The 19881-nt window shown below is 50.7% G+C and overlaps 1 long non-coding RNA gene across 1 annotated transcript in view; it reads right to left on the bottom strand.

Moving 5' to 3' along the window:
• LOC138285106 (uncharacterized) overlaps positions 1-19881 on the bottom strand; it is a 51665-nt gene that overhangs the window by 13477 nt on the left and 18307 nt on the right. The window contains exon 2 of the long non-coding RNA XR_011201520.1: positions 2144-2268. This is a non-coding gene — a long non-coding RNA (uncharacterized lncRNA). The remainder of the gene's footprint in view (positions 1-2143; positions 2269-19881) is intronic.

Raw genomic sequence — 19881 nt, 5'->3', positions numbered from 1 at the left:
AGTGTATTAAGGAATTCCTAATGTTATCTCATCAGAGGGGTAGGCCTCACAGTAGTAAAAAATGACTTTGGGGTTTTTCACTACTAGAGCAAATAAAATGTAAAAGTACATGTCCTACCTTTTAGTTACATAGCACCCTGCCCTATGGGCTACTTAGGGCCTACCTTAGGGGTGACATATGTAATAAAAGGGGAGGTTATGGCTTGGCAAGGTGTTTTAAATGGCAAGTCGAAGTTGCAGTCAAACTGTTCACACAGGCACTAGCAGGCCTAAGACATGTGTAAAGGGCTACTTCAGTGGGGGACACAATTAGTGATGCAGGCACACTAGTAGCAATTAATTTGCAGGCTCTGGGTATATGGCGTACCACTTTACAAGGGACTTACAAGTAACTTAAATATGACAATAGGGCATACACCAATGTTGCCATGTTTATGGGAGAAGAACATGCATTTTAGCACTGGTGAACAGTGGTAAAGTGCTCAGAGTCCTAGGAATCAGCAAAAATATGAGGTGAGCAGGTAAAAAGTTTGGAGGAAAACCACCCTAAGGCTGATAGGTCTAACACCCACTTAAAGCGATACTAGAGCCTCTGTTTTATTGCACAATTACATGTATTTTAAATGCACTGCCACCTTGTTATCCAGTGTTGTACATTGCCCATTTAGTCGAACTGTTCAAGTAGGCATAGCCTTGTTCTGAAGCTGCCAGAACTGCATATTTAGTGAAGTCAGCTTTTTACTACAGATTGTATCTTTATTTCAATGCTTTCTCTCATTCTTCCCACAAGAGCCTGGACTAGCAAGCACCTGATCGTTAGTGTCTCTCTAAAGTTTCTGTTTGATGAAGTACCCTGTCCTCCACTTATTACATTGAGAACAAGTTGTATAAAGATGGTGCATACAATGGATAGAATCTAGCATTATGTGTTCTATCTGATCAGGCATAAAGTGCTGGTCATTTAAAATTGAAATCAAACAGAATAATTTGATGCTTGCTTTCTATTTTTGTTTTAAATATGTCTTAGAATTCTATGAGCTTCCCAAAAGCCGGATAATTTTCACATTAGTGAGCCCGCTGACCCAGTGCCAGAAGCCAGCAAGAAGCTGCTCATTCCTCAGCACACAGGATGCAGTTGACTCATTATCAGTAGCAACCCAAACATAAGGGTATTGGGATCTGCCATCCCTATTTGCTGCCTTCTCTTTTGTCAACATCATTCTGATAATGACAGATACTAGGATATGATTAAGATTGACAGTGCCTGGTGGGCTGTTAGTCTTGCACAGGAAGGGTCACATTGGCTGAAATATGTAATTGAACTGTCGGGATTAAATGAAATTACGTCCTACAAAGAATTAGGTTTTTATGTATAAACTAATGATCCACCTCTGGGCAAAGGATTAGTGATTTAGGACTGAGGACTCCCCCGTGAGAGGCCTCTTTTGATAAAAATGTGGATGTGTACTAAGGGCACGCTCTTTCTTTCACACAATGGGAGTAAATATAATTAGTTCATTCAGCTGATCCATGCAGAGGGCCCTTAATCAAAAGTTTCAATTTCCAAAGTTTAGTAATCATGGCAGTGTTTCTATCCAGGACTATACTAGACATTCCTTATTATTAGTTGAACAGGTGACAATGAATTCAAGTCAGTAGTGCATAGACTACAGTTTCCCTTCCCAAAAGGACCCTTAATGGCTGGCTGGGGGGCACAGAAGCATTTTACACTACACACTAAGGCCAAGTAGTATTTCTCTTAATTCAGAAGCTTTACCTTTTAATCTGACAGGAACACCCCACTTCACGGAGCCTCTGCTAGGGAACACTCTCCACAAATTAGGAACTGTAGACAATGAGGCCAAGCTTTCTTGGTCACCAATGTTTGGTTCTGCAATAAACTACCTTGAGTCATTCGTACTTTAAAAGGTCATCTACAGTTCTGCAAGACTACCAAGATTAATATCTACCGATACGACTATCTCACTACATGGTTTTTACTACCATTCACAATCATGTCAGTGAAACAGTATGTGGTCAAACAGTATCAACGTGACAAAAGTGTGTCTAAGATTTAATTAAGGAATTTAATAATGAAATGTAATTACCTAACAAAACCACGTGTTAAAAAAGTTAAACTTACGTCTTTGTCCACTTGAGCAGGTCATCGGGTTGAGCTTTAATTGCACAGCTACTAAACTTTTCAAGAAGCGCTGAAAGCTCTGGCGGAGCAGATATTCCCCTCCTTGCTTTTGCTCTTATTGATGTCTGCAGAAGGAAATAATATATCAGTAACATTTTTAAAAATACACAATTATTCAACGTAGTAGGTGATAACTGCTCTACAACAGGAAAACTTTTCATGCAGGATGATTTGAAAGAAGAAATATACCTTGTCAATGCAAGCCTTTTTAGAAATAGGTTTTGGTGACCTTCCAGTTTAGATTTAGGGCTTCATTTATAGGTGGAGTATTCACTGTAAATCGACAGATGTCCCACCTACTTCCTGCCTTCCCTCACTCATTATGAGGTGAGGAAACCACTATTGAGGTGAGGAAACCACTATTGAGGTGAGGAAACCACTATTTCTATTTGCTGTTGGCAATTCCTTTATAATAGGCTTCCTGCAAAACTTCTGGCTCAATGGCATCGGAAGATCTGTCCTTTTTAAGGTGGAGCACAGGTGCTGAAAGTAAGGGTGCAGCGGTGCTACAGCACCCCCAAAATAACCATGCTGGGGTTCTGAAGGTGAATGAGCATTAAAGGTTACTTTAAATTTTGTTTTTATCTTGTGACATTTGCTGTGAGTTCAGAGACAGAGGTCAAATTCATGCAAGTTTTCTGACAAATTGTTGCTTACTGTTGTAATATTGAGAAAGGTGTTTGCTTTTCTTTCTCTCACTGCAAAGTTTGACAATTCAAAATTAGAGCACTTTTGTAAGTTAACATATCCCACAACCTTGCTTGGGTACAGACAGTGTGAAATGAAAGGCTGTAGGATGTCAGTTTTACTAACAGACAACAACATTTACATACGTGCAAATTTACTGTGCAAATATTTCAAACTATATCAGCAGTAAAGAAAGCCCAAAAGAAGCACTTTTTCGTGTATTTCTAATGTGTGATGGGAACAAAGATTTTAATAGTATCAAAATGAATCAAGACACTTTACTTGGTGATGTGTGAATCTCTTTTTCCACACATTATTTGTGTGCTATAAAGTTTTATAATTAAAATTGTATGTCAGTGCGGACTTTGTGGCAATTTCAATGAAAAATATGCTGTCTGTAAATGACAGTGCCTTTGCGCACCATGTTTTAGTTATAGTTTTGCCACAGTGTCCTTTAACACTTACCACTCTGCTGCTTAATGGGCATGGATCATTTGCTAAGCGTGTTCTTTGTGTGGCACTTGAACCCCTATAACCTTAAAGATGTAACACTGAAGCAACACCTCCATTCTGAAAATTGTTTCAGCACCAGTGTATGGAGACAGAGGTGGACTTTGCTCAGAGAGAGCCCTGGGCGAAATCACATTTGGCACCCCCTCTAACTCCTAATTGTCAATTTACTGAAAATGTGGGAGAGTAGGAGTGCAAGGTGCCAAGATTTAAAAATAGCATTAAAAAAACAAAGAAAAGGCTGACAAGGATCCCAGCAGTGTTCAGAAAAAGTATTTAAACACATTTTCTTTGGAGCTAAGACACAAAAAGACTGCTGCAGGGAGCTCCAGTGCCTCTCTTGAGGTCAGCTCTTCAGGAGTGGGTCCAGCTCACACATGCAAAAGGCTGGCCCTGGATAGAGCCTCCGGTGCTATGTTTTTTTCATGCCCAGGTCTGCCAAAGATGGCATGGTGGACCCAGGCATGAAAAAACAATCACTGTCAACCCCATTGGCTGGGAGAAAACCTGTAAGGCGTCAGGAACGTTAAGTGATACATTTTCAAAAGTAAACTGCTACTTTGAGAGTTTGTTTTCGAAAAATATGAAAAATGCTCTCTGGTTTGTAATGCTGCTGTGATGATGCAGGCTGGTTGATAGTCACTGGGCAACTTTAACAAAGGTTATCCAGCAGTCTTGATGCATACAAATGGGGAATTCATCTTAAGGCTCTCCGGTCCCTGCAGGGCAAGCATTGTGAGCTTCCTGGTGGCCAGCACCCCTTAATATACATGTGCCCTGAGTTAGTGCCCAGCAAGACAATACAGACAGTGCTGCGATTATTATGAACATTATCACATCGAGGATAAGTTGTTAAGACCCACTGAAATGAAGTGCTGATCTAACCCAAACTATTGAAATAGATTGTCCAAGCTGGAAGAATATTCCATAGGAAGGTGGACAGCTTTCGGTTTTCAACTTAGCTTTCATATCATGAAAGAAATATGTGTATCCACATATCTCAACACATAAACACATGCTCTTTGATTAACAACAAAATTGATCATGGGTTAAACATTAATTCTGGAGCTGCCAATGTTTGGTTGCAGTACATATTAAATGAACAAATGATGTCTGGGCCAGTAAGCTATTGTTACTCACAGAAAACAACATTACTGCAACTAGTCCCCTTCTCAAAACTAACATCATAACAAATAATTAAAAGATAATCTTAGAGATAGGGATGAACACATTATTTCGAATTTGTGTTAGCAAACAAAAACAGAACTGATGGCCAGATGTATGAATATCTGGTCACAAAATACTTGTCGCAAGCTATATATTATAATGTCAGTTCTTAAAATACAAATTGTAGAGGTTTAAAATCTGATCTCGCACATGAATATTATTGAGATAGGTCACAAATTGTGACTCACCAATATTGGATGCCATCACAAGGATGTTGGCCAGCTGAGGTCAGCAGATCACCATGTATATATTTGCATTAAATAAAGTAAACTTTTTTCAGTACAGCCAGGTTTCCTTAAATGAAACTGGGCTGCATTTAATAAGAAAAGTTTCTTTTTTTAAATTTATTTAGGAGTTTGCAGGGGTCCCATTGACCACTGCTTTCTCCGAAACATGCCTTTAACATCCAGAAAGGGGAAGGGGTCCTCAAGAGACACCCCACCCTTGTGCGAAGGGGTTACCAGCCAAATCTGGGTGTTGTTAACTTTTCAATGGTTTACAACCGCTAATTTCATCCTAAACCTCTAATGCATAGAGATAAAGAATGGTGTTTGGAAGGGACACCTACAACAACCCCCCTCCAAATAGCAATTCCTTATCCATTTCTAAACCCACATTATGGGACTTCTTACGACTTTGTAGCTGTCCCTCTGTGGGCCCTATTATGAGTTACCCACTGGACCGGCAGGCGTAAACAGCATTTCTGCCCTCCGGCCCAGCGGGAAACTCATCACAACATTGACGCCAGCTCGTAATCAAGGCGGCGGCAATGTTGCGGTGCGTTGGGTGTGACAGCACCTGTCGTGCTTTTCACTGCCTGTAATGTGGGCAGTGAAAAGCGCAACAGGCTATCCATGGGGTTCCAAGTGCATGGGCAGTGTAGGCCTATCCATGTGGCCTCCGATACCACCTTCCGCCAGCCTTTGCATGGCGTCCCGAAAGGCAGAAAGGCTGGCAGAAAGGGGGCTCGTAATCCGGACGCGCTGCCCTAGTGGATTACAACCGCCGAGACCTGCCAGGCTGTTGACTGGCCGCAATATGGCGGTGCCGGCGGTCGGAGCATGGCGGCTCTGCCACAATCGTAATGTGGCAGTCAGACCACCACTATGGCTGCGGTCTGACAGCCACTGAGAGTGTTGCAGTCTTAAGACCACCACACTCGTAATGAGGGCCTAGGTGTCTGTATGCAAAAAGCTATTGACTCCTAAAATTAGTTTTGTACATTGCTAAAAGCAGTTTGATCTGATTGGCTGGTTCTAACCCTGAAGACAATGGTGCGGTCATCATTACAGGGCTTGTGGATTCATCCCTGTGTTTTGAAAAACTTTGTGAAAAAGGGCATAAGGGGCAGGGTAAGGAAACCACACCATACCTAACTATGACATCACTTTAACCTTTACTTTATTCTTTGAACTCCTGTGTTTTTTAACATGAGGGAAGAACCCAACTATAACATAATTTTAACCACTGTGTTTTTTCAGTGAATTTCTCTGGAAGGGAAGATGTTACTACCATATCGAACTATAACATCACCATAACCTTTGGTTTCTTTAGTGAATTTCTGTTTCTTTAACATAAAGGAAAGTCGTATTTCCACATCTAACCCTAAGGTAACTACAATTTGTGCCCTCACCACGCACAGTTTTCTCATCAATTATTTCATTGCAATGTCGCAGTGATATTATTTGTGATATCATAGAACATATCATGAGTGATGTAATATGTGCTGTAATTAGCAGTGCTTGGAATGGGCACAAGTTACAGTTAACCTAGAGCATGGGTTATAATTACATAAAATAAGTATAACCGGTGAATTTTAGTAGTTTTGACATTTTCATTTAACTAAACATATAAGATATTTTTACCATACCTAACTAAAATATCACTGTAACCTTTGTTTTTTTCAGTGAATTTCTAGGTTTTAAAAAAAAATGTAAAGTAATATGTAATCAGCATATATAGGGGGTCATTCCGACCCTGGTTGGAGGATGCACCGCCAACAGGCTGGCGGTGGATCAAGGGCAATTCTGACCGCGGCGGTAAAGCCGCGGTCAGAAAAGGGAAACCGGCGGTTTCCCGCCGGTTTTCCCCTGCCCCTGTGAATCCTCCATGGCGGCGCTGCAAGCAGCGCCGCCATGGGGATTCCGACCCCCTTCCCGCCAGCCTGGTTCTGGCGGTTTTCACCGCCAGAACCAGGCTGGCGGGAACGGGTGTCGTGGGGCCCCACATTGATTTTCAGTGTCCGCCTAGCAGACACTGAAAATCGCGACGGGTGCAACTGCACCCGTCGCACACCAGCAACTCCGCCGGCTCCATTCGGAGCCCGCTTCCTCGTTGCTGGTGCTTTCCCGCTGGGCGGGCGTGCGGCCTTTTGGCGGTCGCCCGCCAGCCCAGCGGGAAAGTCAGAATGACCGCCGCGGTCTTTTGACCGCGGTACGGTCTTCTGGCGGTTCCCGCCAGGCGGGCGGCTTCCGCCGCCGGTGGGGGTCAGAATGACCCCCATAATGCCAAGCCTATGCTGCAGCCAGGCTGGGCATCAAGCCCCGCAGGCAGCAAATTCCACGTTGCGTATGGCCTTTGGCCAGGCCAGCCCCAGTGCCCAACACCCTCTGCACACAAACTATTCACAGAGGATGGTGGGGCACAGGCCCTGGGTGTCCTTTTAAGTAAGACAGTCCTACTACCTTTGTCGCAGGGTCAAAACACCAAAATATGAAACATAGGCCTATTGGCTTTACGAAGGGGTCAGGATATCAAAACATATAAAGCACATGTATTGTCTTTGTTAAAAAAAAGGACTAATAATTATAATGAAATGCATTTTCATTCATTGACACAATGCAAGGTTTAAGAAAAATAATTGTCATTTAAAATTAGTACAGTTTTATTTAAAAAGGTATCAACCTCTGAGTTTTTGGTGGCATTTTTCAAGCTACAAAGCGCAGCCATAAAATCCACCACAAGGTGACTCTGCACTCCAGCTGAAGAGCACAGAGCTCCAGTGACGAGTGAAATAAAAAAATGCAAAAAGTTCTATTAATGACCCAGGAGACTTAGGCCCTCATTCTGACCCTGGCGGTCGGTGATAAAGCGGCGGCCAAGCCGCCAACAGGCCGGCGGTCTAAAATATGCAATTCTGACCCTGGCGGGAACCGCCAGCACAGCCCGCCAACTTAACACTCCGACCGCCACAGCGGTACAAACAAACAGCGCGGCGGTTCCCGCCAACAGCCCGGCGGCAGACAAAGTACCGCCCGCCCTATTACGACCCACCAATCTGCCACCTTTTCCGGGGCGGGAGCACCGCCGATAAGAACACGGCGGAAACAGACTACGAACGGGAAAACGCTCACCTCTACGCACTCCACGCGAGATTCCGGCAGTATGGAGCCGGAGTTGCAGGTCATTCCCGCACTCCTATTCCTGCTCATATACCAGGAGCACGCCCGGCGGCGCGGAAGACATCGGTGAGTACGGCACCTACGACACAGGGGAGGGAAAAGATTACCGGCACACACCCACCCACCCACACCCACTACAACACACACATCAATGCATTCCCACAGATCACTGTCACAACCCACAAACCACCCCCCTCCGAAATAATGCAAAGACCAAAAGAAGAGATCATAAACGGGCAGATATATTGAAATATGTACACCAGTAATCCCAATAAATAAATAAACTATGTACAAAATATATACAGCTACTAAATGTAGTCCAACCACTGTCCGTGGATCACAGGGGTCCTGTGCAAAGGGGCAAGGCCCAGTCCCACGACAAGAACTCCACGGAGAGAACACTGCAGGGGCATCAGAAAGAAAATAGGACAGGCACCTCAGGGGGAAGGGAAGGGGGGGCACCTCAGCCACTTGAGTACACGACGCCAGATCCACGAGGGGACTCCATGACCACTGGCCCATCCTGGGGAGAGCAAAGCCACAGTCCATACAGTCCATACAGTGGGTGGCCTGCCCACTGGGCCATCCTGGGGAGAGCAAAGCCACAGTCCAAACAGTCCATACAGTGGGTGGCCTGCCCACTGGGCCATCCTGGGGAGAGCAAAGCCACAGTCCATACAGTCCATACAGTGGGTGGCCTGCCCACTGGGCCATCCTGGGGAGAGCAAAGCCACAGTCCATACAGTCCATACAGTGGGTGGCCTGCCCACTGGGCCATCCTGGGGAGAGCAAAGCCACAGTCCATACAGTCCATACAGTGGGTGGCCTGCCCACTGGGCCATCCTGGGGAGAGCAAAGCCACAGTCCATACAGTCCATACAGTGGGTGGCCTGCCCACTGGGCCATCCTGGGGAGAGCAAAGCCACAGTCCATACAGTCCATACAGTGGGTGGCCTGCCCACTGGGCCATCCTGGGGAGAGCAAAGCCACAGTCCATACAGTCCATACAGTGGGTGGCCTGCCCACTGGGCCATCCTGGGGAGAGCAAAGCCACAGTCCATACAGTCCATAACAGACCCCACTGCCACTGGAGGAGGCAAGTTGGCCAGAGGACATCCTGCAGCCCTGCCCGAGATAGATCCTGCCCTGCCACGTCTGCCAAAGGGCCAGCGGTTCTTGCCCTGAAGGGCCCAGTTCAGCGGTTCTTGAGACGGCGGGGCCCAGTTCAGCGCTCCTTGCCTTGAAGGGCCCAGTTCAGCGGTTCTTGAGACGGCGGGGCCCAGTTCAGCGCTCCTTGCCTTGAAGGGCCCAGTTCAGCGGTTCTTGAGACGGCGGGGCCCAGTTCAGCGGTTCTTGAGACGGCGGGGCCCAGTTCAGCGCTCCTTGCCTTGAAGGGCCCAGTTCAGCGGTTCTTGAGACGGCGGGGCCCAGTTCAGCGGTTCTTGAGACGGCGGGGCCCAGTTCAGCGGTTCTTGCCCTGAAGGGCCCAGTTCAGCGGTTCTTGAGACGGCGGGGCCCAGTTCAGCGCTCCTTGCCTTGAAGGGCCCAGTTCAGCGGTTCTTGAGACGGCGGGTCCCAGTTCAGCGGTTCTTGAGACGGCGGGGCCCAGTTCAGCGGTTCTTGAGACGGCGGGGCCCAGTTCAGCGGTTCTTGCCCTGAAGGGCCCAGTTCAGCGGTTCTTGAGACGGCGGGGCCCAGTTCAGCGCTCCTTGCCTTGAAGGGCCCAGTTCAGCGGTTCTTGAGACGGCGGGGCCCAGTTCAGCGGTTCTTGAGACGGCGGGGCCCAGTTCAGCGGTTCTGGAGACGGCGGCCGGTCTATGGCCAACTGCTAATTGCCTGGTGGTGCCCTCCTGGGCAGCGGGGATGGTGCTCCTTCACTGCCCACCTGGGCTGTGGGTGGTGGGGCCCTCCTGGCCAGCTGGGCTGGGTCCTCCCTGGGCAGCGGCTATGGGGGTGGTGGGCTCTCCCGGGGCAGCTGTGCCGGTTCCTCCCGGGGCAGCGGCTATGGGGGTTGTGGGCTCCTCCTGGGCAGCAGGCCTGCTGCCTGACCTCTCCGACTTGCTGCCCTTGCCCTCCTTAGTCGTGGGCCTGTGGCCCTTTCCTCCCTTTGGAGCTGTGGCTGGTGACTGTCTCTGGGTGGTGTCCGGGGGGGATGTAGAAGGCGGGCTCCTGCGGCGACCCTTCCGCCTTCTGCTTCTCTTCCCAGGGGGTGGGCTGGCTGTCCCCTTGCTGCTGGGCGAAGATCCAGACATGCGGGCTGGCGGGCTCCAATACCCCTGCACCCTTGTCAAGGGGGCTGCAGGGCTGGTGGTGGCTGAGGTGCTCTTCTTACCCCGACGAGAAGGAGGGGGGGGCTCAGGGTCAGGAAAGAAGTTAGTAGTGGCGAGGAAGAGCTTCTTGGGACAATGGAGAGTGGTAGGTACAGTGGGAATGGGAGTGGAGGGAGAGGATGTGGTTGTAGGTGAGTCACGTTTGCTGTCTTTGGGTGCAGGTGCAGGAGGGATAGGCTGTCGTGAGGTGGATGGCTGTTGGGTGGGTGGGTGGCTGCGTTTGTGTGGTGTGGAAGAGGGGGTGACAGACACAGTGGGAGAGGACACAGGGGACGTGTAAATGGCAGTGGGGGTGGTGACTGCACGTGTGCGGACTGGAGTGGAGGGTGTGCTGGTGATGGAAACATTGGCTGATGGTGAGGTGAATGGAGGTGTGAGTGTAGACGTCACAGGGAGGGAGGAGGGAGACGAGGAGGTGGGGGTCACAGAGGTGGTAGTGACTGTTGGCATGTCTGCATCGGAATGTTGCGTGTGTGAATGTCTGCGTGATCTGTGGTGCTTATGTTTGCATGAGCTTCTCTTGGGTGTTGAGGTGTGTGCAGGCTGGTCTGATGGTGTGGGTGGGACAGGCAGAGGAACAGGAGACTGGGAGGAGGGAGTTAGTAGAGGCAGGCAGGAGACAGGGACAATGGCTGCCGTCAGTGCTGAGGCCAGAGCCTGGAACGATCGCTGATGGGCAGCCTGACCCGAATGAATGCCCTCCAGGTACGCATTGCTGCGATGAACCTCCCTCTCCACCCCCTGGATGGCATTCAAAAGGGTAGTCTGCCCAACAATGAGCGTTCGGAGGAGGTCAATGACCTCCTCACTGAGGGCAGCGGGGGTAACAGGGGCAGGGCCTGAGGTGCCTGGGGCGAAGGAGATGCCCGGCTTCCTGGCAGAGCGGGCACGGGGCGAACGCTGAGGGGCTGCTGGGAGGGCGGAGATGGTGCGCTGGGTGGCGGCTGTACCTGTAATGGCGGGGGGCACGGATGGTGCCACCCCCGCAAGGGAGCCCCCTTCCGAGGACGTGTCCGTGTCGCTGCAGGGTCCAGTCGTCCCCGTCGTGGAGCTCCCCTCGCCCTCCGTCTCACTGGTCCAGTCTGACTCTGTGGCATGGCCCTCCTGGGCCATGTGAGATGCAGCTCCCTCCTGCCCCGATGCCACTTCTCCTCCGCCTGATGATGCTGATGCACACAAGCACAGAAAGACAAACAAAAAGGGGGGGGGAGAGAGAAATAAAGGGATATTGAGTACATGGATCTCCGGTACAGTTAGCGGACATGACAGACACAGATGCCCCCTGCACTAACTTGCGCACTTGGGGTACGCTACGCATTCCGTGGAACATGCCCTACACGCCTAGAGTTGACAACTGCACCCATGGATGACACGGCCCAGGGATGGCTGTACTGACAAACTACTGAGGGTGGTGGCTGGGGACACAGGGGCTTACGGGGGTGCCCAGCCTACAGATATCGCCCTGGCCTAGGGGGACCCCCAGCCCTCCTCCCCCACCCAGACACCTCCACTGCGCGACAACAGAGTAGATAATGCTTGTACTCACCCCCTTGTGTCTGCTGTGCTGCCCTCACGCGCCCATCCAATTCAGGGTAGGCCACCGCCAGGATCCGGAACATCAGGGGGCTCAGTTGACGGCAGGCACCCCGCCTACGTTGGGAGGCCATCCCCAGCAGAGACTCGGCGGTCTTCTTGGTCCCGCGGCGGATGTCCTCCCACCTCTTGCGGCAGTGGGTGCCCCGTCGATGGTGGACCCCCAGGGCCCGGACTTCCTTGGCGATGGCACGCCAAATCCCGATCTTCTCATGGGCGCGGACCTATGTGACACGTACAGGGAGGGAGAAATACCACGTTCAAGTTTCTCAGCATTTTCCTTTCCTGTGGCCCAACGCCCCCCATCCCCGCCAGGCCCCCGCCATGCCCCCCGCCATGCCCAACATGCCCCCCATCCCCGCCATGCCCCCCGCCATGCCCAACATGCCCCCCATCCCCGCCAGGCCCCCCGCCATGCCCCCCGCCATGCCCAACATGCCCCCCATCCCCGCCATGCCCCCCGCCATGCCCAACATGCCCCCCATCCCCGCCAGGCCCCCCGCCATGCCCCCCGCCATGCCCAACATGCCCCCCATCCCCGCCATGCCCCCGCCATGCCCAACATGCCCCCCATCCCCGCCAGGCCCCCCGCCATGCCCAACATGCCCCCCATCCCCGCCAGGCCCCCCGCCATGCCCAACATGCCCCCCATCCCCGCCATGCCCCCCGCCATGCCCAACATGCCCCCCATCCCCGCCAGGCCCCCCGCCATGCCCAACATGGCCCCCATCCCCGCCAGGCCCCCCGCCAGCCCCAACATGCCCCCCATCCCCGCCAGGCCCCCAAGCCAGCCAGTGGCCCCAAATCCATATTGAATTAAACTCACTTGTTGGTCTGGAGGACCGTAGAGTAGCGCATACTGGGGGAGGACCCCATCCACAAGTTTCTCCAACTCCTCTCCAGTGAAGGCAGGGGCCCTTTCCCCAGTCGCAGCAGCCATTGTCCCTTCCAGACCGAGGTCACAGCAACACTTGCAGTATAGGTCCTCTCCTGTGAAAGTTCAAGTCGCAAGTGGATAAGTAGATAGAAAATGGCGGTCACGTCCGCGGCGGTGCGTACCGCGGCGGTGCGTCCCGCCACCGCCGGCGCCCTTCGCCATTGGCTCCTGAAACCCATAGGCTTCAATGTTAACCAATGCGGCTTCGCGCCGCGGTCTTCGCCCGCCGCCCGCCGCGGTGTGCCACGCCAGCGCATTGACCTCACATCCCATTGTCACACTTCACAGGTCAGGCAGCCGCCATTTCCAGGGCCCACATGGCTCAATTTCAACTGCGTCACACAGGCCTAGGCCTTGCATAGCCACTCAGACACGCCATTCACTGCATAGAGAATCGTTTACTGTGCTAGCTGTGAGTACGTACCTGTGGGTTGCTTGACTGTGTGCTCCATGTTGTCCTTCCTAGGCACCGTCCGCTGGGTTGGGCGAGGAGACGGATGAATCCTCCCGTGTACCGACCGCTGGTGGACCTGTCGACAATGGAAGAACGCCACATTATCCTGACCTACCGTCTTAACCGTGCCACTATCCATGAACTGTGTGCCCAGCTGGAGCCCGACCTGATGTCCCCCATCCGCCAACCCACAGGGATTCCCCCTCTGGTGCAGGTCATGTCAGTACTACATTTCTTGGCAAGTGGGTCATTTCAGACAACCGTGGGAATTGCTTCCGGGATGTCTCAGCCCATGTTTTCGAAGGTGTTATCCAGAGTGTTGTCTGCCCTGATGAAATCCGTGAGGAACTACATCATTTTCCCTGAGGTGGGCGAATTGGCTACAGTGAAGGGTGATTTCTACGCCCTTGGACATATTCCCAACGTAATTGGTGCCATTGATGGGACCCATGTGGCTTTGGTTCCCCCAAGAGACAGGGAGCAGGTGTACAGGAACAGAAAAAATTACCATTCAATGAACATCCAGGTGGTGTGTTTGGCTGACCAGTACATCTCGCATGTAAATGCCAAATTCCCAGGGTCAGTGCATGACGCCTACATCCTCAGGAATAGCAGCATCCCTTACGTGATGGAACAGCTACAGAGACACCGTGTATGGCTAGTGGGGGACTCTGGGTACCCCAACCTGTCGTGGCTACTGACCCCAGTAAGGAATCCCCGGACCAGGGCAGAGGAACGGTACAATGAGGCCCATGGGCGTACTAGGAGGGTGATCGAACGCACCTTTGGCCTCCTAAAGGCCAGGTTTCGCTGCCTGCATATGACAGGTGGATCCCTAATGTACTCACCTAAGAAGGTGTGTCACATCATCGTGGCCTGCTGCATGCTTCACAACCTGGCTTTGCGCCGCCAGGTGCCTTTCCTGCAGGAGGATGGTCGAGACGGTGGTGTTGTGGCAGCGGTGGAACCTGAGGAGAGTGACGAGGAGGAAGACGACGGGACTGAAACAGACAACAGGGACAGAATCATTGAACAGTACTTCCAATAGGACACAGGTAACATTTCAAAGATAATTTAGTAAATGTTAACTACTCTCCAGCATCTCTGCTGCCTGTCTATTTGCCCCAGTGTATGATGACTGAGTTTTGGCTTTTCCCTCCCTATTTCAGATCTGGGGTCCCCACTACGAGTCCTGTGCTTCGTTTCCCCATGGACTACAGCTTTGTGGCAGCTGTTTGTTGACTTCACCATGTACAAGGACATATTTGCACTGTCATGTCAATTACAATCTATTGAAATCACAGCCAGACTCCTGATATTTTGGTGCAAAATAGGTGTTTATTTCAGTGCTCAAAATGGGATGGGTGCTTTCAAGTGGGTGGGGGCTATGGTGAAGGAATGTCCATGGCAGAGTCCAGAGTAACAGTCACACAGGTGCATTGTCCAGAGGCCTGTGGAGAGATGGAGCATGGGCAGTTCAAGGATGGACAGGGTGACAATGTGGGACAGTGGGATGACATCAGGTGGTATCCTTTGCTGGCGGGGGTCTTGACATCCTACTCTGTCTTCTTGCGAGATCTCAGGGCCCTCTTGCGGGGTGGTTCTTCTCCTGCAGGAGGTGGGGGTCTGGTGGGCTGCTGCTGTGCGGGGGCCTCCTGTCCACTAGCGCCGGCGGAGGTGGATGGCTGTTCTTGGTCCAGGCTAGTGGCAGGGGCCCTTGGGTGTTGTTCAGTGTCCGCCCTGCTGTTTACGAGGTCCTGCAGCAGCCCTACCATGGTAACCAGGGTGGTGTTGATGGCTCTGATGTCCTCCCTGTACCCCCGATAGTGTTCCTCCTGCAGCACCTGGATCTCCTGGAACCGGGCCAGTACCGTCGCCATCGTCTCCTGGGAGCGGTTGTATGCTCCCATGATGGTGGTGAGGACCTCGTGGAGAGTGGGTTCCCTGGGCCTCTCCTCCCCCCCCTGTCGCACAGCTGCCCGCCGAGTTCCCCTGTTTCCCTGGGCCTCTGCCCCCTGGCCGGTTTGCCCACTACCACTGCCCCCAGGTCCCTGTTGTTGTTGGGGTGGTGGGTTATCCTGGGTGCCCTGTAGTGGTAGACACACCGCAGATTGACGCGCCCTGGAGACAGAGGCATGGGCCCGCTGGGTGGGAGCTGTGCTGGTGTTCCCAGAGGGGTTTGGGTCTGTAGTGGCCTGGGCCTGTGTGAGGGGAACCGACTGTCCAGAGGTCCCCGATGGTCCGGGCTGGTCATCGGTGTCCAGGTCGACGGAGCTGCTGTCATCGCTGACGGCCTCTTGGGTGGGGGGTGTGGAGAATTCTGGCCCCTCCGCCGCGGTGTGTTGACGGTCGGGTCCTGCAGGGGTATAGAGGTATGGTTATAGTTTAAATGTGTCGCATATGGGTGTATCTGTGGGTTCTCGTGTCCCCAAGTGCTGGCATTCGTGTGTGGGGGCTTTGGTGAGGGTGGCTTGTGGGGGGGATGTGTATATGCATTGGGCATGCTTTGGTGATGGGTGTCCATGCTTAGTGGACGCATGCAGGCCTAGGTTTTGGGATGTGTGGGTTGTGATGGTGAGACATTGGCGGGGAATAGGTGTGCTGGGGGTGGGGGTGAGGATGGTGGTGGGGGTGAGGATGGTGGTGGGGGTGAGGGTGGGGGTGAGGATGGGGGTGGGGGTGAGGGTGGGGTTCGAGGATGGGGGTGAGGGTTGGGGTCTGATTTGGCATGCAGGTGGGGGGGAAGCAGTATTGAAGCTTCAACTTACCAGTATCCATTCCTCCGCCGACTCCTGCGAGGCCGTCAGGATGCAGGATGTTCAAGACTTCCTCCTCCCATGATGTGAATTGTGGGGGTTGAGGTGGGGGTCCTCCGCCAGTCTTCTGCACGGCGATGTTGTGCCTGGATACCATGGAACGCACCTTCCCCCGTAGGTCGTTCCATCGCTTCCTGATGTCTTCCCGATTTCTGGGGTGCTGTCCCACTGCGTTCACCCTGTCGACAATCCTCTGCCATAGCTCCGTCCTCCGGGCAATGCTGGTGTATTGTATCTGTGTGCCGAACAGCTGGGGCTCTACCCGAACGATTTCCTCCACCATGACCCTGAGTTCTTCGTCTGTGAAGCGGGGTTGTCTTTGGGGTGCCATGGGGTGGTGTGTATGATGTGTGGGGTGGAGTATGTGTATTTAAGTGAGTTGAGTGTGGTGGTGTGTGTTGTTTTGTGTGTGGATAGTGTGTGGGTGATGGTGTTGAGTGGCTGTGGCTGTTATTTTTTGGATGCTGGTGTCTCGCTCTTGCCTTCTTTCCGAATTTTTTAGCGTAGGGGTTTGTGGGTGATGTGGGTGTGTGTTTTATATTGTATTGTGTGTGTGGGAGTGGTGTGTGTATGTGTATCAGGTGTGTGGGATTCAAATCGTCCAATGTGGCTGAGTTTTGTTCGTTTGTGTGTATTCTGACCGCGGCGGTGTGTCCCGCCAATGGAATACCGCGTTTGAATGACCGCCGCGTGGATTCGTGGGTCGTAATGGGATGGGCGTATTTCTGTTGGCGTGGCGGTGGAGGTTTGGTCACCTCCACCTTTCCGCCGACCGCTGGTCTGGCGGTCTGTTGTGGCGGTCGGATTTTCGGAGGTTTGCCTTCTGCGGGTCAGAATGACCGTGGCGGGTTTCCGCGACCGCGGCGGGATTATGGAGGATTTCTGACCGGCGGTAGGCGCCTTTTACCGCCGAGGTCAGAATGACCACCTTACTGTTTTATTTATTAATGTTGTTGGGGGGCTGGTGCGGTCCCTCCTTGGTGGTGCCCTTGCCTCTTCCAGAGGCAACACTAGTAACAAATTATATTCTTTCAAAATGTCCTGAGGCATTTTGGGGTGCTCTTTGGTAGGAATGACCCCTCATTTATTATTCACTTTTTCGTTTTAAAAAAAAAGAAAAGGTTTTTGGGTGTCTCTGTTCCAACGGGGACACTTGCAGATTTATTTTTGGTTGGGGCTGCAGGGGAGCCCCAGGACCCCTGTGGCCCCACAAGCTCCTTGTAAGCGACCCCATTTGAAAAGGTAGCGCAGAAGCCAGCAATTTAAAATAAGAAATAATCTAGGGTGCCGGTTCCCAGTGAAGGCATCCCATAGCATATTCAATATTGGGAGCTGCGTGGGAGACCCAAGGTCCCTGCAGCCCCTCTGGCTCCCCCGCTTGCACCCATCCCGGGTGCGGCAGAAGCCAGCATTGCTCTCACCCCATGGAAGCAGCTTTCGTTTGTTCCCACCAGGTTTTTTTCCCTACCCATGAGTGAGGATAGGGAAACAAATGTCTGTTCCTGCCAGGTGGCAGCACATTACACTTTCCCTGCCCGGGCCCTCGGGTAGGTAAAAGACAGTGTTCCTGGAACTGGGGCTCCTGGAACACCGTCATGGAGCCAACTCCGGTGGATGGGGTCCCTGGGACCACAGAATGGCTCTGGTAGGGAGCTGCGAACTTCTTCCCCTTTCATTAAAATATTGGTCCCGAGGATAGGGTCCCCAGGACCTTAAGAGGCTCGAGGAAGGTGGCTGCATGCCCCTCCACTTTATTTAATCTATTGCCCCAGTGAATGAGGTCCCTTGGGCCTCCGTGAGGTTCAAGGAGGGGAGCCATAAGCCTCTCTTCCCTTTATTTGCGTATCGTCCCTGGGGATGGGATACTGAGGGCCTGAGAAAGGTGTGTGCCCCCTCCCCTAAAAATTATTTGCACCCCCTCCCAGCCCTGGCACACCCCAGGAGGTTGTTTTTTTTACAAGCACGGGAGCCCGTGCTTTTAAAAAAAAGATTTACCATGGATTCACGGATCTGCCACAAATTGGCAGCAAATTATTATTTTATTTTTAAAAACGTTTTTGGCCCCAGTGGGGATGGTCACTCTGGGACCAGAGGAGCATGGTATCCATACCCTGCTCTATTTTATCTATTTTTTAAAACATTTTCCTAGGACTCAGGACTGAGTCTCAGGTCCTAAGATGGCAGCTGCCACATCGCAGCCAGTCAGATCTCATCATGAAATCTGTTGGCTCTTTAGATCCTCAGAGGCTTAAGATATACAAAGTATTTGAGGCTTAATTTCTCAAAAAATACTGCCGGATTTACACCAAATTACAAAAGCACACTTTTGTCTCCAAAATCTAGCATTCTACCACATTTGGTGTAAATCCATTCAGCTTTTTGCTGAAAAGTGAATGGGGGAAATGTGTTTTGGGACAGTCACATTTTATCAGCCCCCATTTGACTGATCATCCCGAAACTTTCCAGGAAGGAGCAGAGATGGAAGAAATTAGTTGTTGGAAAGTTTTGTGAAGATTTGTCAAATGGCACCAAAGATATTAGGAAAACAAAAAATGTTTTTCTATGAAAACACGATCCTAACTATAACTTCCCAGGATGGGAGACTGGGTAAGATAGTGTAAAGAACTTCACTTCAATCTGTGGTTTATGAATTGTGAGTTTTGATCCTTGGCCTTACCCCAAGGAAGGCCCAGGTATTATTATTGTTTATTTATGTCATGAACGTCTGTGAGTTAATTATGTTTTTATAAACCTGCATAGGTTAAAGAAGCATAGTCGAGCCTCTGTAGTTAATGTTTGCAGCTCACTTTATGGGGAATTTGGTTTTGGTATCCTTTATGACTTTTCTTTCACTTGACTAATTTGCATCAGTCTCGGAGTAAAGAAAGTATGCAGGAGCATCTGAGACTGTGACGAATTGGTGTAGATGAGACAAACAATTCAAAAGTTGAAAGGGGTAAGCACTCAAATTCGATTTTCACTTGGCTTTAAAATGAATTTCGTCTGCATGTACCTCCAAAACCATAGAATGAATGGTCAACAAATTTTCTCGGAAAAGCGGCCTTTTGGTATGTGGTGCACTCCCTTGGTTTGATGGAAATCCATTCAGCCATTTTAGAGGTGTAAGGAAAAATGTGTGTGTCCAGAGTGGTTCTCAAGCTATCACTATATTGGAAAAGGTTTGCCAACATCCAAACAATCATGCATGGCCAATAAACATAAAGCACACATTCACACAACATTATAGATGCACACTGGACACACAAAAGTGTTCTACTCCCAATTTTCACAAACATTGGTAGAAGAATAATATAAAAGAAAAGGACAGGACGAGAGAACCTATGCTGCATTATTCTTAAGGGTCCAGATAACCACATTCACTTCTGAGTATCTCCTCTGGGCCTATTTGACAATTAGAGGACGACAAGTTAGAAAACTAGGAGTCCATCATTTGAACAACTTCTTTAAGAGTTTAAGCTACATAATTTGCAGTTCTTTAGATACGTACAACTTCGACATGCCATGGATGAGTTAAAGGCAGACTCAGACACGGTCCCCGCTTGAGTCTAAACTGGTCTTTGGAAGAATAGAAAATAAGGCCATTTCCTGTGTCTACAAGGAGCTAGTGATAAACACACACGAACAACTTCAGTCCCTTAGAGAGAAGTGGGAGTTCGACATGGGTCACCTTGATGATGATGATTGGGCAGAGCCTAGGATAGT

This window comes from Pleurodeles waltl, chromosome 3_1, assembly GCF_031143425.1.
Source record: "Pleurodeles waltl isolate 20211129_DDA chromosome 3_1, aPleWal1.hap1.20221129, whole genome shotgun sequence".
In the NCBI taxonomy this organism is placed as follows: Eukaryota; Metazoa; Chordata; class Amphibia; order Caudata; family Salamandridae; genus Pleurodeles; species Pleurodeles waltl.
Note: the sequence above shows the minus strand (reverse complement) of the source record. Positions and strands in the feature narration are given on the sequence as shown.